Source organism: Rhagoletis pomonella, unplaced genomic scaffold (assembly GCF_013731165.1).
Source record: "Rhagoletis pomonella isolate Grant_MI unplaced genomic scaffold, Rhpom_1.0 Rhpom_scaffold_00002, whole genome shotgun sequence".
Classification (NCBI taxonomy): domain Eukaryota; kingdom Metazoa; phylum Arthropoda; class Insecta; order Diptera; family Tephritidae; genus Rhagoletis; species Rhagoletis pomonella.
This window is the reverse complement of record NW_023458556.1, coordinates 19,122,110-19,148,750: the sequence shown is the minus strand read 5'-3', so window position 1 is coordinate 19,148,750 and position 26,641 is coordinate 19,122,110. Positions and strand designations below refer to the sequence as shown.

At 34.7% G+C, this 26,641-nt stretch overlaps 1 protein-coding gene across 8 annotated transcripts in view; it reads right to left on the bottom strand.

Annotated features, from left to right (window-relative positions):
- Positions 1 to 26,641, bottom strand: part of LOC118733223 (mannosyl-oligosaccharide alpha-1,2-mannosidase IA) — a 273,219-nt gene that overhangs the window by 82,554 nt on the left and 164,024 nt on the right. For 2 of the 8 annotated variants that reach the window (XM_036462537.1, XM_036462538.1), the window contains exon 1: positions 7,544 to 7,616. The exons of 3 other annotated variants lie outside the window; for them this stretch is intronic. The gene's annotated coding sequence lies outside the window, so the exon portion shown is untranslated. Of the gene's footprint in view, positions 1 to 7,543; positions 7,661 to 26,641 lie in introns of those variants that run through there. 3 more of the 8 variants (XM_036462541.1, XM_036462540.1, XM_036462539.1) reach the window with 3 other exon arrangements.

The window sequence follows — 26,641 nt, the reverse complement described above, 5'->3', positions numbered from 1 at the left end:
GTATTGTAAAAAATTCACTGTGCCAATACTTTTTTCCGGCAGTGTATGAAGAACGAATTGTTGCAAAAACATATTCAATTTTACAATTTAAATAAAATAGACGTAAAAACTTGGTTTTGAAAATTTGAATAGCATTGATGAACTCTGATTTCACCTTCCAACCAAATCAACCAACCACAGCGGCATGGGCCCACATGAGAGCATAAATAATGTGTAAATATTTACATGTTTTTGAAAGTATAGTACATATAAACATAGATACATAGATACATATCTACATACAATCGTATCAAACTATTGCAATACATTTGGGAAATTCCCTTAGTCGACCAATACCGATAAAAAGTTGATTTCCGCTAACAATTCCATTTCTCGTTTGCTAATTCCTAATGAAAATGATATAAAAGCAAGTTGATTTTCGCCATTACATGCCATGCTATGCCATACACATTCGCACAGCACACCTACTCGTACAAATACAAATATGGAGGACAACACACAGGTGAATTATGGTGAGGTTTGCCAACGGCAGCCACAGTGGGAATATCCGTTTGTATGGTTCTTTGCCTACGAGGAGCAGCGGCGGTGATGGCGGTCGCTGTCTGCCACATGATGATGGTTACACTACAAATCTCATTGCACCAGAGCAGCAACAACATATGAACTGAGTTACAAGCAAGGAGCAGTGCAAATGTTGGCGCTGTAAGCAACGAAGTCAAGCCATCCAACCGCAAACCAACATCATTCATCACCAACACTTTCGAAAAAAAAAACCAAAACAACAAGCAAACAAACAACCGTCAGAATCAGCAAGTAAGCCACCGAGCGAGTAGTCGACCACGAGCAAAGGAAACATCTCCATCAGCAATCATGACAAGATGATGATAATGGTGTGGAAGGGAGAGAGAGCGGGACAGAGAGAGAGAGGAGGGGAAAAAGACGAGAGACTGCGGTTAAGGGATATGTTGACTAGGATGTGTGTTGATGACGACAACTGCCGACAGACGACTGCTGAACTTACTGAACGAAGTGACCAAGTGGGGCTGTTGAGGATGTGGAGTGGCAGGCAGTTGTAATTTCAGGTGATGCTAAAAAATGAGAAATTCAGATGGAATTAATGAATGCGAATGTAAGCGTGCTTGTTTGTGCTTACGGGCGCATTTTTTTTATTTACACATACACACATATGTACATATGTATGTAGCTGCTTTTAATATCCTGACACCTCAAGGCCGTTTGCAATTAAAAGCAACTTGAACTTTTAGCATTGCTGACGAGGATGCCGCCGCTGCAGCTGACGACCGACATGGCTGATAAGCGTGGAAGTACGGTGCTGAATATGGAAAAATAAAATGTGTAAAAAAACTTACGTATGTATGTAAGAGTATGTGTGAGTTTGGGGTTGCTAGCATACCCTGCAGGGAAAATATGAGTTGTTAACCTCAATACGTTACACTCAACAGTGTTACCTAACGAAAAAGCCATTTCATTTTATATGGCCTAATTAGGATTTAGGAGAAATATAGGGAGGTAAAAGTTCCACGAATGCATAAGAGAGGTGTGTGTAAAGGAATCGGTTAGCCTTTTGGTGGAAGGCCAGAAAATGATAAAAAAAAATACAATAATATATATAACACAAAATAACATGACATGGCACGACATGACATAGCATAACAAAATATTTCATGGCATAGCACAACGTATCACAACCCAACATAACATAACACAACACAACTTAACATAACACAACATAACATAACATAACACAACATGACAACATAACATATCATAACACAACATGACAACATAACATAGCACAACATAGCACAACATAACATAACATAACACAACATTACATAACATAACACAACATAACACAAGATAACATAACACAACATAACATTGCACAGCATAACATAACACAACATAACAAAACATAACGTAACACAACATAACATAGCAATAACAGCATATTGCAATTAAAATTTAAATATAATACAAAACGCATATTTGAAGAAAAACTTGATTTGTAACGATATTCAAAAAAACTTCCCTACAGGGTTTTGCGTGTTTTCGCGCCTGGGTTTCCTATTTTTTTGGTAATTTGAAGACAAGAATTTCCCGACACTGACGTTACAAGCAGCATTTCAGGCGTTATTGTTTAGACTGTTTTAGTTTTTGCTGCAGCAGCAGCAGTTGTAGTGGTAAGCATTAACCGTGCGTTGGGTATGGTGAGCGCAACAGTTGGGGCAGGAAAACTATGCGGAAAATTAGTTGTAATTTTAGCCGGACGATAGTACAAAAAGGGGCGCGTACAAAGTAAGTACATGCTCACTAGGCAAACAAACTGATTTCATATGAACAAGCGAGGCTTTAGTGTGGATATGTATGCACATATATGTATATTTAAAACAAGTAAATATGCATTCAGAAAATATTTGTTTGTATAGAGAATAACAGAGTGAGCAAAAGTCAAAGGATTATGCGGTGTTTTAATTTTTTTTTTTTTTGTAAATTTACAAAAAAAACCAACACTTTTTTGGTGCATTTCCTTTTCATCAATGTTAGGAAATTATTTGCTTATGTTGGTTATCCATTACCATTTTCATCATAACGCCAAGTTTACATGAGATTGGATTCGTCACAAAGATTTAGAGGTTTTAGATTGGCTTTTTTCAACCCAGATCCTATCTATCTAATTCGCTCTATAGAATTTTCAATAATTCGTATAAAACATCCCAATTAAAAAAGCATACAGTTACTTAAACAAATGACCACGTGTTGATTTTATTAAATACTAGCTTATACCCGCGGGTTTCACCCCGCGCTTTTATACAAATATAAAAAATAATTTAATGATGTTAGATTTTATTTCTGTGCCCATTTCGTTATAGGTCGTTATTTTTTAAGCGAGTTAAGGTATTTAGGCTGTTTAAACCTATGAAATTATAAAATCCTTTCTGCGCGCTAGGCATACGAAAGAGATCAATCCCTCTAAGTTTACCTTACAATGGTTCCAGGTATACGACGCGTAAACATGTAACCTTCTTGGAGGTGCCACGGCGGGTTCTAATATTTCCAACTCAAATTTAGTAACCTGGCCTTGATAAAATACCACTTCCCATTACTGTAGCAAATGCCTCAAGAGAGCTTTAGATTATAAGGCCGAACCCGGCTCTCCCTTTTCCATTTAATGATTTTTTTTCTATCATTACGGCACTTATAAAATAAATCTCCATAACAAATTTAAAATACTTCCAAAGATTTTCTATCCTTCCAGAGATATGTATTAAGAAATTTTTAGTATGTATGGGAGGCGACATGCCTCCTTTTTTAATAACTCACATTTTTTCTATGAGCAATTGAAACATTTTGTATACACAACTCCATACCAAGTTCCAATATTCTTCCACAAACACTTCCAGGGATATGTGGCAAGAAAAGGTCAATTTGCACAGAAAGTGCCAAGCCCCTTTTTCTTATAACCCTAATCTTCTTTCATGAATTTAGAATTGATTTTACATATCCCAGTATCAAGTCCAGTACTCTACCATGAACACCTCTAGAGATATGCAGTATAAAAGTAAATTTGTACGGGAGCTACCATGCCGCCTTTTCGAATAACGCAAATTTTTCTCCATGAGTATGGAATTAATTTTGTATACACATCTCGGTGCCAAGTTCCCGTCCTCTGCAATAAACACCTCCAGAGATATGCAGCATACAAAAATAATCCACAAATTTTTCTCCATGAGTATGGTATTCGTTTCAGATACATACATACATATGTATTTCCATACCAACCTTGAGTACTTTACCCCAAACATTTGAAGGGATATGCAATATGAAACTTTCAGTCAGTATGGGAGGTGCTACGCCTCTTTTCCACAAACGACAATTTTTCTCCGTCAATATGAACCTGATTTCATACAGTGTTGGAAAACTGATCTGATTAACGATTAAAAATTACCGAGTAAAATGTTAATCGCGTTTGACGATTAAAATTAATTAGTCGTTATCAACTGTACGATTAATGATAAAATTTTTTGAATCGTTAATCGCTGGCTGCGATTACGTTTAATTAATTTAAAACATTAATCGTTAATCCAATTAAAAATAAAATCTGATTAACTTGTCTAGTTTGTCCAAGTTTGAAACCAAACACCAGTTATAGTAATTATTTTGTGTTTTGCGCTTATAAAAAGCACATAATATAAAAAAATCATAATTATTGTTATTAGTAATACATAAACTGGGAACTTTTACAATCCTAGTTTGTAAAACGTTTGTTGGTATATATCTTAATGAAAATGCACATCAAATTGCTTAGATGAATGAGAAAACCCGACTTAGCCATTCCGCTTGCTTTGTATGCACAGGGAAATTCCAGCATAACTTAATTAATCACCAAACCTACTTGATCAAATTAAGAGTTAATTATTAAAAATTAGTTTTTGAATCGCGGTCACGATTAACTATTTAGTCAGATTAAAATTAATCATGATTAACTGTAATCAGATTGAATTTAATCGTATTAACTAACTGATTAAAACATCAATCGATTAATGCCATCATTGATTTCACATAGATATCACTATACCAAGTTTCAGTTCTCTCCCACAAAATACTTCCAGAGATATGTACGTAATATGAAAATTCCAATTTGTATGGGAGGGGCCTTGAGTTATCGGACTTACTTTCAATCTATGACCATCCTTCCGAAATCCGTAGTAAGTGTACTAAATTTCGTTCTGATCGGAAAACCGGTTAAGGAAGTAGCCTGTTTTTCATTCCCGGTCATAAACCATCTTTGAGCAAAATTTCATTTTCAAACAGGTGGCAATTCTTAAAAAAGTAACTTATTTTCCAGTCTAGGTCATAAGCTATCTGTGTGCAAACTTTCATGCAAATCAGTTCAGTCATTTACGCGTATTAATTTAATTCAACTTTCCTAATACGTGATAACTCTTAAAATAGTAGCCTATTTTCCAACATAGGTCATAAGCTATCTCTGTGCGAAATGTCATGAAATGGCAACTCTTCCAAAAATTAGCCGATTTTCCACTGTAGGTCATAAGCTATCTGCTTGCAAAATTTCATGCAAATCCGTTCAGACTTTTCCGCGTATTTATTTAATTAAACTTTTTTAGCAGGTGGTAACTCTTAAAAAAAGTAGCCTATTTTTCAACCTAGGTCATGAGCTATCTGTGTGAAAACTTCCATGCAAATCAGTTCACTCATTTCCGCGTATTAATTAAATTAAACATTTCTAACAGGTGGCAACTTTTAAAAAAGGTAGCCTACTTTCTAACCTAGGTCATAAGCTATCTGCTTGCAAAATTTCATGCAAATCCATTCTGTCGTTTCCGCATTAATTTAATGAAACTTTTTTAACAGGTGGCAACTCTTAAGAAAAGTAGCCTATTTTCCACTGTAGGTCATAAGCTATCTGTGTGCAAATTTTCATGCAAATCCATTCAGTCGTTCCCTCATATTAAATAAATTAAACTTTTTTAACAGGTGGCAACTCTTAAAAAAATAGGCTATTAACCAATCTGGCCCATAAACTATCTGTGTACAAAATCTCATGCAAATCCGTTTAGTCGTTTCCGCGTGATGATTTCCCAAACATCCAAACATACAAACTTTCACATTTATAATATTAGTAAGAAGTAAGATAAGATTCACAATATTTTTCAAAATATTTTTTTTTTTTTTGTGTGATAAAATTGTTCGTTGTGCCGGCTCGAGGTTACGCGGCGGTAACGATTTTCAGGGCAACAAAAAATAATCAAAAATCAACTAGATTTTTTAGCCGCCTGAAACTTGCACTTCATTAAATTGAAATTGTTTGGGAAATAAAATTGCATGCGCAAAAATTTTCTAAAGTTTCAGTATAAAAAGTTTGATGAAAATTAGTTGAATTTTTCTACATTTTGTATAGATCTCGATTTATGTGGATTTGGTTAAGGCTTAGATAATATTTTTATTTAAAAATAACAAACAAAAATTTCACTTGAAAAAGCAACACATGGCCACTTGTTTGAGTCATCGTAGAACCTTCTGGCTCGTACATATGCCTCGTGGCGCCATCACATTCAATCACATTTCAGTCTCCATCAGTAACAAATGCCTGTTAACCATCAGCTAATCAGAAGATCGACTTAGTACCACTCACTAGGAAACAAGTGCAATATGTATATCAGTCTGGAGTAAACATAAATTACTGGTGAGGGTACTCACTGTACGAGTAGATCAGCGGTTAAAGAAGGCCTCATCCGCATGTATAAAAATAAAAGGACGTCGAGCTGTACTCGGAGCTTTTCGTCTGCTCTTTCACATTGGATATTTACAGCTATTGTTCAGACGGGGTATTAGTGTGGTGGACAGTTACGAAAAATAGGCCACCGGCAGTTTTTAAGCTCAGACACAACAGGAATTAAATCTATCGAGTGAAGTGTGGAAGAGCATTCCTATTAACACTTAAACAGCCATTTGTTGCTCTACTTTCATATATTTACTACTTACCTACGCAAACACCGGTATACATTATAAGTGTAAATAGGCTATAGGAAGTTTAGCCACGGGTCATGGCAATAACTACTTAGCTACATATCTTAGGTGGTACTGCAAAACGTTCTATGTCAATTATTACATCTATCTTATCTCTTCTGTTAATGATTTTTATCAGCCCAAGGGCAATAGTTTGTCAATAGTTTATGGAGGCAAACAATCTACATAAGTATCAAGGCATAGATCGTTTTGCTCATCGACGATATTTTAGGATCCAGGACAAAAAATTAGGCAGAGCTGCAAAGTCTATGTGTACACACATATATCGTATGATAGAAATCATACCCATTTTATGTTATCAATAAAACGAGCCGACTCAAGACCTGTGCTAGGACTGCTAACGGTACACTGCTTGTAAGCAGTACATGCGTTCAACCCAGCCACAAAGAACGACAAAGACTATAGGAAGATCAATAATGGAGTACATAATTTGCGAGTATCTCGTTTTGAGCAGACAAAAAATCGCACTATACACTTGGAAAAGTACGCCTACAGGGCCCCAAAAGCAGTAGTCGACAAAGCACCCAAGTGTCTACTACAATTCGGTAAAGGCATGGCAATGTGCTTTGATTGCATCAGGGTTGTGAGCATCGATTCATTGGTCGGATATACATCGGCCGATACAGTGCTGCCCTTTTGGTCTAACTGAGGCCTCTGCTGGCCAGCCAGCTTAACCTAACCTAACCCAACGTAAAACTTTAGATCCCTCCAATTGAGTTGGCGAAATCAGGACGCATATCACATATTGCAGGAGAAGTTTAGCCAAGTACCTAGTAAAAAATATAGGCGGCAAATATTTTTTAAATTTTTTGTATAGATACTTTTTTTCTTATTAATAGATGTTTTATGGACACAAACTTTGACTTGACTATGAAAAAAGTGTATAGTTTTTCTTTCAAACAGCGAGATGGAAGTAAAAATTGCAACTCCGTTCGTACACTCGACGCTGAAGTGCGCTTCTTGAATGCACCTTCTCACCATTCAACCGGATACCTTCATTTACACTTTATGGCTCGGTACACTTTATGGCTCTACGTTTCGTTATCCTTGAACATACATAATTCGCACTTAAGTTATGAGCACAAATTACTCAAAAATATTTAATTTTGTACACACAAACTGTACAAAACGTCGAAGCTATACTTTACATTTGGCAAACATACACTACTTTAAAGTTTAAGGTACTTGAGTAATGTTTTTCTGCTTTTAAATTGAAGTCATAAAAGTAACTAAGAAAAATAACTTTTTTTCTAGCACCACACAATAAAACCGCCCGTCCGTGGTTGCGGCTAAAATAAAACTGAATTTAATGCGAGCAACAAGATTGAGCAAGCAAATGGAACGTTGTGGCAAGTGGAATGCAAGTGGGAAATTAGCTGAAACAAGCGGAACTGGAAATGGCAAGCTCAAATGCTTATGGAAAGAAATGGCTGCAACTGGCTGAGTGTTGACAGAATAACGGCGAAACAAGCTGGAGAATACTGGAGATACATGGATAATAATTTGTTGCAAGAGCAAGAGCTAAGGGGGAGACCGACGCGTCGGCTTAAGTGTCGCAAAATTGGAAATGCTTTTATTGGGAGGAAAAAAAAAAACAAATAAGCAAAGTATTAACACAGCAGAAGCAACCGAACAAAAAACCGCACCAAATAAAAAAAAAACACAAAATGCCTCAAACGTTGTCTGCGAAGAATGGAATCAATTAAATTTTATTAGACATGAATATCAGCGCGGCATGCCGGCGAGCAGTCACTTGTGAATTGCGTGGTGACTTTGGCCTTAAGAATATTTATTTATTTTTATTTATTTATATTATTTTTATTTATTTATATTATTTTATATCTTTCGCAAGCAAACATGAATAATTTATTGCAAGCCTAGCATGTGAAGCTTACTTATATTCGTACGAAAAACAAATGTCTTTTTCCCTTTTGCGAATTATTCATACACACTCCGCTTGCATTTTCTTCGAACCAAAACAAACTACATAGTAATAATAAACATTAAAAAAAGAACAAAAAAAAAGTGGGTTTGTAAAGCGAGGATTGTTGACGTCTGTAGAAAACACGCGCATGACCTTACATCACTCTTTCGACAGCTGACCCGCACAGAAAAAGCGCGCAAAATCCCGCCAACCAGCGTCGTTAGAGTAAATGAAAACAGAGCGCCAAATGCCGTTACTTGTTTGCTCTCTCAATCTTACTCTCTCTCCCGCACAGTTATCAAGGCACGCGTCTGCGCAGTAGAAATTTCGAAAATTTCGCCCCCGCTTGGCTCCTCCTAAATAAAACATTGGCAGCAGCGATGTAGGTATGCAAAAAAGCTTTCGAACTTTTGTCAAGTATTCGCTAAAGTCCGAAAAAAATTTAAATTTTTTTGTGTTGTTGCTGTGCTAACACTCTCAAAGTAAATTTCAAAGTTGTTTTGTATCTATGTACATATTTTCAATCAGAAAAAAACTGTATCTTATGAATAATTTAAAGAAATGTATGCGGCCTTAAAGAAGCATCGAAGTGAAAGGGTTAGGTCAGTAACTTTGAAAGTTTCGTTGCTCATTGCGAAACTTTTTAGAGCTGGTTGTGTGTTGAAACACACATTCACATTACCTTATTATAGAAACGCCCTAACTCATTCTTTTTTTTTTTTAAATTCAGCTCAGCACAAAAGTAGGTAGATTACTCACGATTACACGATTTGAAATAATTTAGAGAGAACTACTACATGAAAAACCAATGTAATGAAGAAATTTTTATAAAGTCTTATAACTACACTGTCAAGAAGGCAACATTTCATATAAGGCCTTTCTATATTATCAAAAAATTACAGAAATCAACGGTATTCTGTGCATACTCTGTTAGGTCATCAATTTGGTGTAAGAATTGCCATGATAATTATAATGTTGTTCTTGCATAAACTCATGCATTTTTTAAAACGTTGGAGATTATTGCCATGGGGCTTTGGATCACTGTAGACTTGATAGGTAGTCCCAGCAACGATTTTTATGAGCTTCAGCAACTTGTCTGGCCAATGTGGAAAGTGCTATTTGTGGCGCTTAAGGACTCCGAGCGGAAGCAGCGTGTTAATGCTCCTTTTTTCCGAGTTTATCGGCAATCTCTTTTCCTTCAATACCACTGTGTTGCGGAACCCAGAGAACTCAGACCAAAATTGTTCAGCTTATTAAGACATCACCAGTTTTGATGTTACCAGCTCATATCTCAGGGCCGTACAAGCCACTTGGCTTTTGGTCAGAATTGGGAATCAGAACACTAGCTGCGCTTGGTATTGAAGTCCGCACAATTTTGTATAAAAATCGGGCAACTTTTTTTTTTGGCGAAACTCACTATAGGGCTGAATATTTTTCCCTACGGCGAGGTCCCCAAGGCCACCTGTAGGGTTAAAGGAAATGTTAAAAGGGCCGGAAATTAACGTAGGCAGAGATAAAGACGTTAATGTATTTTGATTCCCCCAGGATAGTAGGCCATCACCGCCTTTGCCAAAGAGCCCTAACTCATTTTCTTTTGAGTTGAGTTGCTTGAGGCTGACTGCTGGCTTAACCGCATATTTTAGACTGGTTTTACACATTGTAGAATCTTTACTGATGGCTCCAAAATTGTGACAGGGTCAAGTTCTGGAGTTTATATCGAAAATAACGGAGACACTACTAATTTCTTTCGGTATTCCAAGCCAAGGTATTTGTAATCCACAAAACCATTCTATACTTGTCGAAGTTTACACGGCTGTTTTGACATCGAAGCTGCATCCAAAGCACTGGCTAGCCCTCTTACTGATTACATACTTTGAAACTAACTAGTTTGGCAATGCAGTTTTTTACTCTGGGTGGAGGGTCCCTCGAGAGCATCTATTAATGGGAAATCTGATCATTCAGACGGGTATTCCTTGGTTCGCAACCAGTTAGAGTAAGCCACCGCTGAAAACGGGTGAATGACTGCAAAGCATCAAAGGGCTGCAGGGTAAGACTCTAATTTCCTTTAATTTCAGAAGGTCTAGCTAGGTATTTGCTTTTCCTAAACACATGGAACTAAAGACAACTTATGGGATTACTGGCCTTCAAATCCACTACTCGCATCGTGTGGGTGCCGGGCCACAGGAACCTTCAAGGTAATTGTGCAGCTAACGAGCTTTCGAGGACGTCAACTCCTCTCGAGCAGCGCACATACCCCTATCTACCTGTAAGACATGGCTCAGGATATACTTCGTTGTGAAGGTAAACAAAAGATGGTCGGAAGAACCCAGCTTCGACAAGGAAAGTTCCGACGTGTTCATTCAGTTCAGTGTTCAGTTGCCTCGACGTGAACGAAATCTAGTGTGTGGAGCACTACCTCTGTCACTCAATTGATGTATTTCGTAAGGAATCTCCGTCATCCCTGGTCAAATTTGATTTGGGTGCAAACTGGGTCTGGCGTTGTGCCATCTTCAGTGACATGTGTCGTAAAACAATACATCAATATAATTTACTCCAAAACCTTCGATATAGTTTATACAAAAAAGACATGATCGGTTTCCAAATGAAATCGCCGGTATGTCAGTATTATTTGTGTAGAAATTTTAAACTTTTCTTTTCCCGAACATAACGCAAAACCTACGCGACCCGACCCGAACAAATAATTGTTAGAAATAATTAGTTACCATAAACCAAGCAATCTAAATAATATAAATCTTTATTTACATTTCGACTCGTCAACTAAAGACAGCAAAGTAATACTAAATATGATTAGCATTGGCAAAGCTTTTATCTCCTCTAAGCCCGCAATTCTATTGGCTTCAAAAGCATAAAGACGTAACATACACAGTAACATAGATATTCTACAAAATTTCAGCATTAAATATGATTACGAAAATTCCCACTCTTCTTCCATTTAGTAACTACTATCCCCTTTGCAGTTACTTAATTTTCTAAAGGCAATTCCCCTGCTACACTACTAGTAAAGTAGGCCAGAGGATCCTTTGTACATAACAAATTTTGTGTGAGTAAATTTCATATACTAAAATGTAAACATTTTTCCTCGTATCGGACTAGCGGTCCCTATGGTGTACACTTGCGTAAATGTATTACTCCCCTGCAGGAAATGTACATATGTAACTATAAGTTAATTTGAAGTTGATTGGGAAAGGAACTAAAGGTCACTATTATCTGTATATTTTCCTTGGCGAAAGCTAACTATATTTCTATGGCGAAGGCTGCGAAATAGCCAAGAGTGCTTACGTCTGCAATAGATGTCAATTAACTTTTAACCAACCACTTTTAGACATAAAATATCAATACTAAAAAGCAATTATTTTTTATTTTTTTTACTTGTTTATTTAATTGCTTTATTTAACAAAGGTATGTTTATAAACGTGCTTTTCTTACAATCATTCAAACAAATTTAATTTCAAATTAAAAACACATTTTTTTTCAAAATACGTTAAAATCACGCACACGAAAGAACCGAAAAGATTGAAAAACCATGATACTTTTTTCTCTCGCCTGTCGATTTTAGAACTGGTTCGGAACTATAGAATTTAGATCTAGTTCGACACTATCGAAAAAGGGATGCAGCGGGGGCCAATTGGCACTTCCTAGGACATCGCCATATCTAATTCGCCAGTTGTTTGCATGCAAAATAGATTTATCGCGAACCAGTACTGGGTCTAAATATATTTACTAGAAGCGCACCAGTTCAGAACTTGAGATTTTCCTCACAGGGAGTATATGCATGCGAATACTTTAAAGCACATGCTAGTAAAATTTATTAAGAAAGAAGAAGTACTTATCAAGCTGGCTGTCCGAAAGATGCTCGCCATATTACAACGCTTTGTCATAAAGGCATGCAATCAGGCGCTTTCGAGTAAGTATGCATTTTGTTTAAAAAGTATACATTTTCGTATGCTTATGCTGGTAAGTTTATACAAAAGTTATGTTTGTATTTATCGGAGATATGCCTCCTCCGTTGTGTCTAATCAAGACAATCTATATTGGGATTCTTTAAATATATCAGAAAAATCATAAAGTTGTTTTTCCAAATAAGTTAGTTAAGCAGCACTTAATGCTTTGTTTCCATAGGATTAAGTAATCGAAGATTCCGATTATTTAGTAGGTTCGCTTCTTTATATGACAATATCAATCAAAATACATCTTCCGGCATGTGTTATGAGAATTAGCGGCAGAAACTTGGTAATAGTTTAAAATATGCTTATTTTCCGACTCCATGCTGAAAAAAATTTATTTTGGCGGAAAATTTTAAGTCTAAATCTAAATCTGGCTAACTGAAAGATCTGGCATTTTGACGTCGTATTTCCTGTCGAACAGAAAAAGTGCAAATGTTTATGGACTCGGCACTAGATTTTCTATTTCTACGCACATTAGATCAAATGAAGACTCTTTGTGTGCAAAATTAAAGAGAGCTTCAAAATCATATTACTAGAACCAAAACTATAAGCACTGCATCAAAAATCATACAGTTGGTAAGTTTTCGTAGCTATTCAGATCGGGTGGTTAGCAATCTTGATCATTGCGCATTTATACTAGTTAACTTCTCCATGCCAAGGGGTTATGCAGCAGAATTATCACATACAGGCTCGTCAAGAAGCGTTTAGACACCCTTCAATTCTCGGCCGCATAAAAGCAAACGAGGTGGGAGCGAAACCATTTGCCAAATTTGTCTGATTACACCTTTAATTTGTTACTTTTCCATATGTATACTTTAAGGCGCACTGCTTTTAATATAGGGAATTATAGTGGCAAAATTTTGCGTAGCGATTGTCAGAATTCCACTGCAGTTGACCCCGCTTTTTGAATTTTAAATTTTTTTTTTTTTTTTTTTAATTTTTTAGTGCAAAGTCCAGAAAAAGTAGCAATTTTGAAGAAAATCGATTCTCCTTTTCCAGTTAATAAATATTACATAACACAAATGAGCTGAAAACCATTTTAGGGTGCCCTCGAAGCGAAAAAAAAATTCACAAAAAAATTTAATTTTTTTATAAAAAAAATTTCGCCAAAATTAAAAAAATTAGGATCTAGAAAAATGTTGGGCATGCAGTTTTATAGATCATTAAATTTTAGTATAATAAAGTGCAATTTGCAAGTGGATTAGAGGTCAAGTCGATTTTTAATAATCTTTTCGCTAACATTTCGAGAAATGAAGGCTCCAGTGAATTGTGAACACAAAAGGCCCATTTTGAACCACTGTGAGTTGGTCCTATCCGAGAGTGATTAAATCGAACTCAGTTAGAAATGTTAAGCTGTAAGGCATCTCACATGCTCCACATTGGCCTGACCACGGAGAAGGAATGCCAACATTGTTTTGAAGACGAAGAGATTTCGGAGCAGCTAATGTGTGATTGTACAGCGTTGGCCACATTTAGGTTTATTAGGAGAAATTTGCTAAGTCGCAGTATCCCTTTTTCTGCTATACCCAATCTAGTAGCTGACCAACTAACAATATACTAGTAATTTTTAGCAAAAAAAAAACCGACTTCAACTCCCATATAAAAATAAAATATATATATATATATCTCATGATCCGCTAATCGGATCTTAACCAAATTAGTATGGGACCACCTCTGAGACACTACCTTTCCGATGCAAATCGAAATCGGTTGACGTGGTCCAAAGTTATGCGGTAACATACATATAAAAAAAAAAAAAAATAAAAAAAATAATATTCCGACGAACTGATAACCTCCTCCTTTTTTGGAAGTCGGTTAAAAAGTAGGAATAAGAATTAAGTAATTGCTTATTACTGAGCAAAGTTCGGCACAGAAATCTTGGTTATTATTATCAATGATGATTTTTTTTTTACCTACCTGTTACTCTCTAAAGCAACTATTTTCCCACAAAAATCGTAGACAAAAAAAGAAACATCCGACATGTTTCGAAATCCCACACATAACTTAGTTTTTGCTGGTCATCATTGATGCTACTATTCAAGTGAAGCAAAATTAAATTAATTAACAGGACTAGAACCATGGGGGAAATCATCAGGAATAGTTTTATTGTAAAATCAACAATTTCGCAGTTGGTTAACAAATATTCAAGGCACCTACATACCTACAAAGCAAATAATTACATATGACATACATAGATATGGGCGCATAATACATGTGAAGTGGATAATGAATGAAAAGCGCACTCAAGCAAATATACAAATATTAGTCAATTCTATTGTTTAAGGAAGTGAATGAGTGCATAAATATATGTGCATGCCTAGAATGTAACGCATTGTACGCAGTTACCAGCAGAACACCACATACATATGCTACGCACGAAATGATGAGTGTGTACAAATGCATAGAGAGGAATAAAACAATTCAAATTAAAATTGAATGGAAAAATTTTCGAAAGGCCCACCTCATTTATTTCTGACTTGCCTATAGTGAATTGAATTTTGAATTGTTTTGTAGCAATGGCTGATGGGTGGGTAGGGAGTTCAAATACAATTTAATCGAACAGTGCAAGAGTAGTTAACGAGACAAGTAATGCTAAATAGCTCGACCTGAATTGTTCATTCATTAATGTGCTAGTTCTTGATTGGTTGGTTAAATTTTAAAGCAAAGGGGCTAAAATACAATGCACAAATACATACGTATGTATTAGGGTGCGCATCGAAAATGCTGTTTTTGGAAATTTCAAGACCCTACCCCTCGTTTTTATGAAAAATATTATTGCCTATTTTTATAGATTTTTTAAAGGTCATTTAGAGGTCACGACCGGTCGATTTAGGTCAGAAAATACGATTTTGATGAATCTGATTTTCAAATATTTCTTTAAGAACTTGGTGTTTTTAGAACGATATTAATATCTAAAATTTTCCTGGATTTGTATAATTTGTGTCCTCAAAATGTAAAACAAATAAAAAATATCATGGTTATTAATGGAAAAAGGCGTATACAAAAATCGTATGGAAAGGCGTTTTTTTTTTATTAAATAACTTCTGCTGCATTGCAATAATATTGAGCCAAATAGACTACGGATACACTAGAATAGAGTGGCTGCTTGTTAGAATTAGGAATTCACTTATATTTGCCATATTTATGTGCTTTAATCTATTTAAAAAATCATTTACAATCTTATAGGAAATTGCCTTATTTTACGACCGCTACTTTTTTAATAAGTTCTAATATATCTATGACCAAGCCGTGTGGTGCTGCCGATACAAACATATATTCAAGCTTATAAGCCTTTAAATATATATTTTTCTACATTTATTTTGAAATAGTATGCACAAACGGATTAAAAGTAGTAAATTGGTACCTTTTCTACTACTTTAAAATGCGTGACCGGAATAGAAGTGCCGAAAAAGTCAGGTTAAGTTACTGACAACGCCTTGTTATAATTACACATTGGGTAAAATCTATTTCGAAATTCCATCGAACAAAAATAAATCAGAATTCAGCGATAGTATTTTCCATAATATTTTAAAGCTTTAGTAGCACATCGCAGGCGAATAATGTCAGCTGCTCCAATAGTAAATCACTTGGATGCATATTTGCTTTGCTGTGAATGTTGTATTCAACAATTGTTGTCAGCAACAATACGTGGTTGGTAGGTGGTGGGGCTGCGGCTTCAATATCAGGCTGTAATTTAGCATCAGCTCCAAAAAGATACGCAAATACTGCATTTTCATGCGCAACTTTAGCAATTTTACCCTAGCATACACGTGCACGCCCCATAAACCCCACAACAAACAATTAACAATCAACAATACTACGCGCCCTCTTTTTATTAAAGTAACCATCACAAGCAATAATTGTTGCAACTCATATACATACATATGAATATAAAATTATGTGCAAGGCTGCTTGCTATCTTTTGCAATGCATTGACAGCAACAATGCATGTTGGTTGTCCTGGCCTATTGTTGGTGCCCGCTATCTTTCGGGCTCTGTGTGTATGCCACTGGCGCGGCACCTCTTTGCCTTTGTTTGCTGTTGTAAAATTACTCTACAATTATGATAATTGCTTTCTGTTTTTGCATTATTTCGCTCTGCTTTTAATAATTTGCTTTTTTTCAGCTGTTGTTTTAAATTTGCATAGCGGTGCGGTAAGAACTTTTTTGTTCGAAAATGTGTAAGCGTCAAGCGATAAAACTTATTTTATGTAATTTGAAGTGAAAAGTTAATGCAAATATTCCAATTAAAACCCTATTATTTATTTTCACGAAATCATTAAAATTCACAATGCAAGTGCCAATGTAGAAAAAATTTTAATACCAAATCAAACAGATACAGAATTAATTATATGCGTGTTATGATTATCAATTTATGAAACTCTGTATTAATTAGATAATTTTTTTTTGCTGAAAATTAATCTAAATGATTTTACCCATCTGCAAAAAATTGTAATCCTTTATAACTAGCTTAAGCTTAGACTTCTTTTACACTGTTACAAGTGGTCTTATTGATACTCTTCGTCGTGGTCGATTTTGCATATATCTGGCAATTTTTGTTGGTTTTTGCATATATGCACCCGACCTATGCGCTTATTTTTGCATACTTGACAACATTTCATACATTTTCGGGGGAAAAACACGATAGAAATGCGTGAAACAAGGTAAATTAGTACATACATACAGTATTGGCCAATACAATTGCACCCCCATTTCAAAGTGATATTGTTTGACACTCATGTTTATTTATTTATTTTTAAGAATTTTCAATTAAAATACAGTTCATTCTCTCACAAAACTCACACAAAATCAAGTTTAAAACTTTTTAAAAGACCGCAAAAAAGTGCAACAAATTTTCACCCAAATTTCAAACTTTTTTCGCAGAAGCGGTAGAATTTTTTTGAATACACAGTTTTATAGCCCATTCAATTTTAGTCCAATAATGTGCAAGTTTCAAGTGGATAAAACTTACCGTTGATTTTTTAGAATTTTTTTCGCCGAGGATGTTGCGGGTTTCTGCCATATAAAAATAAATTGTGTTTAGTCGTTATATGGAAGCAAATGAGACAAAAAAAAATTCTAAAAAATCAACGGTAATCTTTAGCGACTTGAAACTTGCACATTATTGGACAAAATTGAATGCGCTATAAAACTGTGTACTCAAAAAAATTCTAGAGCTTCTGAGAAAAAAGTTTGAGATTTAAGGGAAAGTTTGTTGCACTTTTTTGCGGTCTTTTAAAAAGTTTAAAACATTGGTTTATATGGGTTTTGTTAGAGAATGAACTGTATTTTAATTGAAAATTCTTAAAAACAAATAACTAAACATAAGTGGCAAACAATATCGCTTTGAAAGGGGGGTGTTATAGATATGTCCAATACTGTATGTTTTTATACTTCTTCTACCACCTTGTAGGAATTCGCCTTAATACTGGTAGAGGTAGAAGAAATCTGAACAAATTTAGCGTTTGTTAAGGCAAATTCATTGAATAAACCTGAAAATTCAATAAAATTCCCTCCTTGCGATGACTTTGGCATCACCTCTAGATGACCTTGAGTAATCAAGGGACCCTCATATTCGGTTTCAGCGACAACAAAAACAAAAAAAAAATATTTTTTATTGAATAAATTTTTTGTCCTATTTGACCTCGAAGCTTACATTATGGAGGTCAACGGGCATCGGGATCCCAAATATATGAAGTTTTAGGTTTATTTTATGAATTTTTCCCTACTTGACCTTCAACTGACCACGCACCTGACGTGATGGAGACTATATTGGTTAAAGCCGAAAAATCGAAATCATTGTAAATTACAGTAGAACCTACGAATAAAATACGTGGGTATAATTAAAAAAAATTTTACGACGATTACAACTTGTTGATTTTTTTTGGTTAAAATTAAAAAAAAAAAAAATAATAATAAATAATCCACACTCGAAATTTTTAGCAGAAATTGCATGCTTAAAAAAATCTTTTCAAAGCTGCTAGCTCTTCGCTTTGCTCGCCGCTCCAATATGTTTTTACATAATTTCTTTCTGCTTCGAGCAGCTTTTAAAATGGAATAGTAGTTGTTTTTTTTTTTCTTTGTTTAACTGTTTCAGGGTGTAGTTTTCGCTTACCTGCAAAGAAAAAGGAAAAAAGGTAGCTTTAGTATTGCAATAAATACATTTTACAACAACTAAGTAATAATGCAAAATATAAACTGGATTGCTGAAAATTCAGGTGTTCTGACCCCATAGCCGAACCACTCTTTGTCAAGTTTTAACGTATTATTTTTGTTGTTATTTAATTTTAAATATTTTTTTTTATAAAAGTATAGTTCATTCTTTAACAAAACCCGTGTAAATCCAAGTTTCCAACTTTGTGCGATATTAAAAAAATCAACAAACTTTCGTAGAAATTTCGAGCTTTTTTAAAAATTCTAAAAAATTAACCGTCATTTTTAGCCATTTAAAACTTGTACTTTATTCTACTAGAATTCAATGGGCTACAAAACTGCTTACTCAGAATATAATTAAAAACTTGAAATTTTTACGAAAATTTTTTGAATTTTTTTTTTCAAATTGCATTTGTACAGATTTGTGCATTTTTATATTGAAAAATTTCGGGATTGAGCTTCAAAGAAAGAATTTAAATCAAAAGATTACTTACTGAAAAAGAAAAAACTCAATAAGCTGAAAATGTTCAACATAAATATGCACACATCTAATACAAATTTTTTTTTATTTATTACTTTTTGGATATAAACAAGATTAAATTTTTCAAATGCTCCCATTTCTCTGTCCTTTTCAAACTTTTAATTTCAGACTTTTAGCTTTACGAATGTCACAACAAAAATTATTTCTCAAATAAAAAGAACTAAACACTTCATTCTTTTCATTTTCATAATACTTTGTTGAAGGTCAGTAAATCATGATTCATGAAAGCGTGAAATGTCAAGCAAAGAATGGAACGTGACATATTTTTTTGTCAGGGAGCAAAAGTATAGAAAATGAAAACTAAAAATATATCAAAAAAACTAAATGGTAAATGAGTAATGAATAGTGAAAAATGAAAAATGAAAAACATTACAACGGAAAAGGAACCGGTGCTACAAACAAGCCAAACAGCTGCACAAAAGCAACGGAAGTGCAAGCAAAATTTGTGGAAATGTATTTGTGTTAGAATTGGAGATGATCAAGGCTACTTTTATGTGCGCACGTGTTATAGACAGTCCACGCGCTAAGAAGGATAAAATATAAATTTGTATTTTTTCCATTGGCTTCTGGTAATGTAAAAGCCGTTAAATTTCCGTAAGTAGTGGGTGAAAATTAACGCTGATGTTTGCGCAATAAATAATTCCACTAAAATTGCGTGTCAAAACTAAGCTACATATGCGTGTAAGTGGGCAGCGATGGAATTTGTGCAAGGTGTGGCAAGCATAAAAGACAAATGGAAGAAATCGTAAATATTCCCTTCTTTAAGGGAAACAAACTAAAAAAGATTCAGTAATTAGAACTAAAGCGAAGATAAGATGGAGCGAGAAGTCTTGAAGATTTTGCAGGACAACAACGCCACTTTTCGAATGAGTTTTTATCACAACCAATTTAATGCGGCATTTCGATAATTTTTGCATCGGAAAGGTAGTGTCTCAGAGGTGGTCCCATACTAATGTGGTTCAGATCCGATCAGCGGATCATGAGATATATATGCATGTCTCAGAGCTGACATTGAGAATCGGTACAATATCTATCCAGTTGTAGTGGGGTTTCGTAATCGGCTGGGCCAAATCGCCGCAGCCAAATACTCTAGCAGCAATATGCTATAAGCGGCCTATGGCTTTGCTTTATCGATGGCCACTTGAACTGCATCGCTGGTGAAAGTAAGAGGCGCAGCAAAGTATGGTCTAGCAGATAGTTTATGCTGCAAGTGAATGAAAAGTACGACTGCTTTTAAGAGATGTGAAAAAAGTGGAGAACTCCTCAAATTTAATGCCCCCTGTGTACTTGGCCAGAGGCGAAAAAGAAACGTCCCTAATGTGCTCCGCTGTTGTTGCCATTTTGACGGCTATGCATTGGCAATAAATTTTATTAAGAACCAAGACATTTCTCATTTGTTCCCGCCAGAAAATTTAGTCGAATGGTAGAAAAGAGGAATAATAGGGCACTGACACTTCATTTCCATTTGCCTTAATGTGATGTGCACTAATTTGATGTTGTCGTTCGTTTTGTTGTTGTTGTTGTTGAGCACTTTCGTTTTCACACAAATGACAATTTGAAACATTATTAATAATTGATTAAATATGATGAAGGCCAAAGCCACCAACTGCGAGCAGACAGACAATACAGACTGACAATTGGAGATAATGTGATTCTGAGGAATGTGATTCTGGAGGTGGAATTTGAGCAGCCAAGGCCAGAATTCGCAACAACTTAACAATCTTTTTTTTTTGCCATTTTAGGGCGTTACACGAATCAAGTCATTTACGCTCGACGATGTGAAAATGTAGCATTGCTGGCGCAAAATGAACAATAAAAGTCACACAAAAAAAATAAAATCAGCTTAACACAAAAAAGACGAAGGCGAGACATTATATTTGTAGTCACCACAAAACAGAACATCGCACTAACAACAACAAGCGCGTGCCACAAAGCAACAGCTATAAGCCTGATAAGGACGAAAAAGCGCCTACGCAGACAACTGCGCAGTAAGCAAATCGTAGCTGCGAAAAAGTGCGGTATAAGCAGATGAACGAGCGTAAGCAGTCGAATTTCTGTGAAATGGCACATGTAACAACAACATTCGTAGCCATTATTGCGCTCATTGTTATGCATGCATGTTGATGTTGTTGTTGACAGGATTTTTAGTGCTGTTCTTGCCACGAACATGTAAGCGCTTTTGGGGCGAATTTTAACATGCATGTACGAATATGTATGTATGTATATGTGCGCATGTAAATAACTGTTGCTGTGGTCGCCCACACACAAAGAAAAAATTGGCTAAAAGTAGCTACAAACAGCAGCATAAAACGCTTTACTCAATCAGATATGAGCAATAGAAAGAATCAAAAAAAAGGAACAAAGTACTATAAAAAGCCAGAAGAACTTGCATACATAAACAAATGAGTAGGCCAATAAAAGCGACATGCCTGGGTAAAAGGGATGGTAAAAGCTTAGGTTAACTAAGTGCGTTTGTGTGTTCCACTAAAGGCATCCAAAAGTGTGAAATAAAAATGTAATTTGGTGACGGTTTTTCTTTTGTTACTGGCAGTGCGTTTAGGTAGATACTTTTGTGCGCAAACTGGTATACTCGTACCTAGAATTTACTATGAAACAGATAAATACATAGTTGTAACCAAGGCATATTAATATACAGTGCCGAACAAAAGTATTGACACAGAGAATTTTTCTTAATGTATGCAAAGTTGTTTATTCTAATTTATATTCGATAATTTTTTATAAAATTATAGTTCCTCCTACACAAAAAAACCATAAAAACTAAATCTCCAAACTTTGTGCAAAACTCAGGAAAATTCAATGAATTTTCATACTAATTTGCAACTTTCTATTCAGATTAAAAAAAAATTCTAAATATGCAGCTTCCCATATAATTTTAGTATAACGAAGCGCAGATTGAAGTTGCTAAAAAAGCGCGATGATTTTTGGCAATTATTAAAAAATATTGAAAATAAATTGGAATAAAAAACTTTGCACATATTGCAAAAAATTCTCTCTACTACTTTGGCCGACACTGCATATATATATATTTTTTTTTTAATAATTTGGTCTCCAAACTGTCAAATATTGTTAATTTTTTTGACAAAAATTCTTAATTCGCAAAATGTATTTGCATGTGAATCTTCAAAAAAAGCGATTTAAAACCAGCCTTTGAGACGTTTGCTTAACTCAGACACATAAGTGCAGATGAGTGGGCCCCACAAAGCACGTATTGATGCTTCTGGAATGAAACAAATTTACGAAGAAAAAAGTCGGAGCAATTTTTTTATTATTTAAATTTCACATCGCCCACTATGATAGTTAAAAAAAAGTGGACTATTTTCGGCATTTTAAATGTTGTTTTTGATCTAATGCTACTACCTGCTTGATATGCCTTAGTTGAAACACAATAGTCGCATATACAGTGACTCACACAAGTGTTCACGTGTTGATTTTTTTTTAAATATTTAAAACATTTTTCAAGTTTTTTTTTATATTATTATTTATTTATTTTATTTTATTTTTTTCTAAAAAAATATAGCTTTAGCCGAAATCATATAAATCAGAGTTTCTAAGTTTATACAAAATTTATAAACAATTCATTAACTTTCCATCAATTTAATCTGAATTTTTACAATATTTTTGTGTATGCAGTTGTATAGCCTATATAATTTTAGTCACATGAATTGCAAATTTCAAGCGGCTAAAAAATTGCGTTGATTTTTAATAATTTTTTTAAAGTGACTACTTTTTCGGATTTTTCAACGGTAGAGGACGGAAATACGATAACTCCGATAAATCAATACCCCCATTGTAATATGTATATCTTTTAAGTTTAAAAATGTTTTCGAAAAAAAACGTTTGTTATATTGAAACAGGTGGCAACACTGTCGATAAATATTATCAAAATAAAACTTTCGTAACATAGGAAAGCTGCGTTTTTAGTTTTTCTCTCTTAATGGTCTCACAAAAACAATTGAGAAGTACATGGTTCCAAATCCAGAACCATTCATTCACTCTCATTAGGACAGGAAAGAGTGAGATTCCTAGCAACGAAAGGATGGTTAGGAGAGCTTCGATGTTCAGGGCTACGGTAAGTTTGAAGACCGCTTGCGTTAAATAAAATCGTCAAATGGTGCAGTAAAAAGGGGTTAAACGTAACCTCTAAGAAGACTTGTATAGCCATTTTGTCCAGGAAAAGGAAAAGGGACAAATTTCTAGAACCATTCCTCCAATGAGAAGAGATGCACTTCTACCCTTCGAAATTTATAAAACATTTAGCCTAACTCACCTTTATATATACTATAAATGTAAGCTACTTTTAAATTTTCTTAGCCTCCTGAGCCGCATTAGCAGTATCACAAAGCCCACCAGTGCGTATAAGTATAACATGAGAAGGCACGAAAGTTGGCGCATAAAACCGGAGGCTTTTTTTTATCTCATATTGCGCTCAATGTGAATAAACCTAAATATACTGATATCCCACAGCGCTTTAGGCGCATAAAGAAGCTTACAGATGCGCTGTCGAAGCAACCAAAAATAACAATAAAATTAAGAAAGATGACTGCAAATAAAAAGCATAAGAGATGGCTGCTGGCATAGCAAAAACAAGCGATTTGACGTTATCGCCACCAAAAAAGCGCACAGTCATGATTAGGCGCGCGCTGTGCTCGCTTTTAGGGCGCTTAGGGATTTTCAGCTTAAATTCGTTTTAGTTATTGCTTAGGCGCCTGGTAGGCAATATTTTTTTATTGTTGAAACATTTTCCATATGCAAATAGATTTAGTAAAGTGTGATGTAGGGGCAATTAGGAGTAAGGGAAGTACAGAGAAACTTTAGGTACGAGAAATTCGCAAAAATGGCAAAAAGATGTGAAACTACTCGTATAATACATTGGCAATCGAAGCAAAAAATAAAAATAAAATTTAGTCAAATTTGCACACGAAGAAAAATTTTTTAAAGTAAGGAAAAAAATGTTAAAAATAGTATCGAATTGCTGGCTAAATCAAGCAGAAAATAAAAGGCTGAATGTTCCCACAACAGTTTGATTGACGTTTGCTTATCTTTACTGCTATCATGAAAACGCGTGAAATCGGCAGTTGGAAAGCATTTGCATAGAGTTATGGGCTATGCGAAATTCAAGGAAAATGAAAAACTGTACAACCCAAAAAAAAAACACTAGCCAAGTCAGCACATGTGGTAAAACTACAAAAAAAAATTGAATGCCCTATCGAAAGTTGAGCTGCGCAGCAAGAAATCAGCAACAAAAGGAAGCATAAAAAATATATATGCAAGCGCGTATAACCAAGCCAATATATGTACATAGAAACTGCCTGAAAAAAACATACCAAAATCGAGCAATCCAAAAATAACAATGGCATCTAGCAGCAAATACGACAAATGAAGTGAGCATATAAAAAGCAAAATTTTCGACACACACTACAAAATACATACCAATACAGATAAAACACATCGTAACAATGTGGTGAAATTTGTGTCGCAGTAAAACAAAAAAAAACAAGCCGGATAAAATAAAAGTGACGAAGCAGCAATCAGTACGCACTCAATTGAACGCACTCGCGCCATAAATAGTTAATGGCGAAAATGAAAGGGGGTCATCAAAATGTGGGAAAAATACATATTATGTATGTACACTATTTTTATTTAAGTTATAGTATGGCTTGTGGTTGTTGTTTGCACCCAACAGAATATGCTCGGTCTCTCTCTCTAAAGCCCCTCGAAAATTTGTGGTAAAGCTTGAAATTGATTTATTGACTGGAAATCACACTCAATTCATTTACCCACAGGTGTGTAGAAAACCAAAAAAAAAAGAGGTTACGCATACGCCATGTATGCTGGCTTGCAGGTACACCGTGACGTATGCGTAACATATTCTTCAATGAGTTGATAGCGGCAATGCCAGAGGCGATAGCAAAATTGTCACAGAAGCAAGCACGTGTGTACAAACTCACATATTTACATATGTATGTATGTATGAATAATCGAAAACCTTTAGGGCTAGACATACATACAAGTAAGCATAAATGCTAACCTATGTGGGCGAGTAAAATAGTTCGGAAAGACTTTACATGGTGGGGTAAATTCGCGCCCATACTTCTATATTCAAATGTTAGCATTTATTTAAATTGATGCATAACCAAAATGAGGGTAACACATATTTTTAGGCAATAGAGTAAAAAAAAAATGATTTTAGTTAGTTCTTAAAATTAAGAAGTTTCCATTTAAAGTTTCAAAACGAACTTTTTGACGCCCAAAAAAACCACTATGTTCCTCAATATAAAAAAAAAAAATAAATTGCCAAACATTTATTTTTAATTTCTAAATTAACTACAATTTTTATTCTATGTTTTAAAGGCAGGTGCAGCGCTTAATTTATTTTAACATTTATTTCCGGTTTCTTTATGGCTTCTATATGTCCAGCTTTCAAATTGCTTCAAATGTATTCAAATTTTTTTTTAATAAAAAATAGGTGGCATTGAATAGTTGACATTTTTTTATATAGTACATACCTAACTACATACATATGTACCTAGTAGCATTTCCTGGATTTCACCAAGCAATTGTTAAAAGCTCGTTAATTCTATTCTCTCATCATGTTTGCTGTTTTTGTAGATAAGCTACGCAGGCTGTCATCACCTCAAATGTATTTACATCCCATGATTTTCGGCAAAGTTTGAGAATCCTGTACTACATATAATTGAATAATAGCGATTTTTTGTATAAAAAAGGATATTCAAAAAATTAAATTATTTATTTAAACGAATTTTTAGCACAAAAAAAATATTTACTTATACCTTTGCTGTTCAGAAAAAAGGCGAATAATAAACAAATATGTGGTGTACCACCACTTCAAACTATTTTTATTTTATTTTTGCTTTCAGTTAGCATTTTACCCTTTACAAAAGCGCTCAATGTCCCTCTATAAAATGTAATAAATTTTACGCTGTAACAAAGTTAAGCCCATTTATACGACTACTAAGCCAGATTGTTTATGAGCTTTGAGTTAATGTATTTTCGTGTTTTTTTTTTATTCTTAAGGACACTTGAGCGAAAACGTGTGCGCGAAAGCGTGTGGGTATACGTTTCGGCGCTAACGAAATGTGATTTGCGCCACATGTGGTCGAATTAAATTAAATTTACGATTTCAAGCAGACAAAAATATGACTTGCCACTTACCGAAAGCGAAAATGAAGTGAATTTAGCAAATGTAACTGTTCATTTTTATTGGACCTTTTGCAAAACTTACCAACGAATAATTTATGCGATACTTGAAGGATATTTATTTTTGGGTTTGTGATTTTTCAATTTAAAAATCTAAATGCATACCTGCAATGCGAAGATAATGAGGAGAAATTAGTTAAATGGAACAAAAGTTGATTAAAAGGATTTTTGTTTTAGCTACATAAAAATTTACAATGTACAATTTTTGTTGAAAATTTAAAATTTTTGTTGAAAATTTAAAATTTTT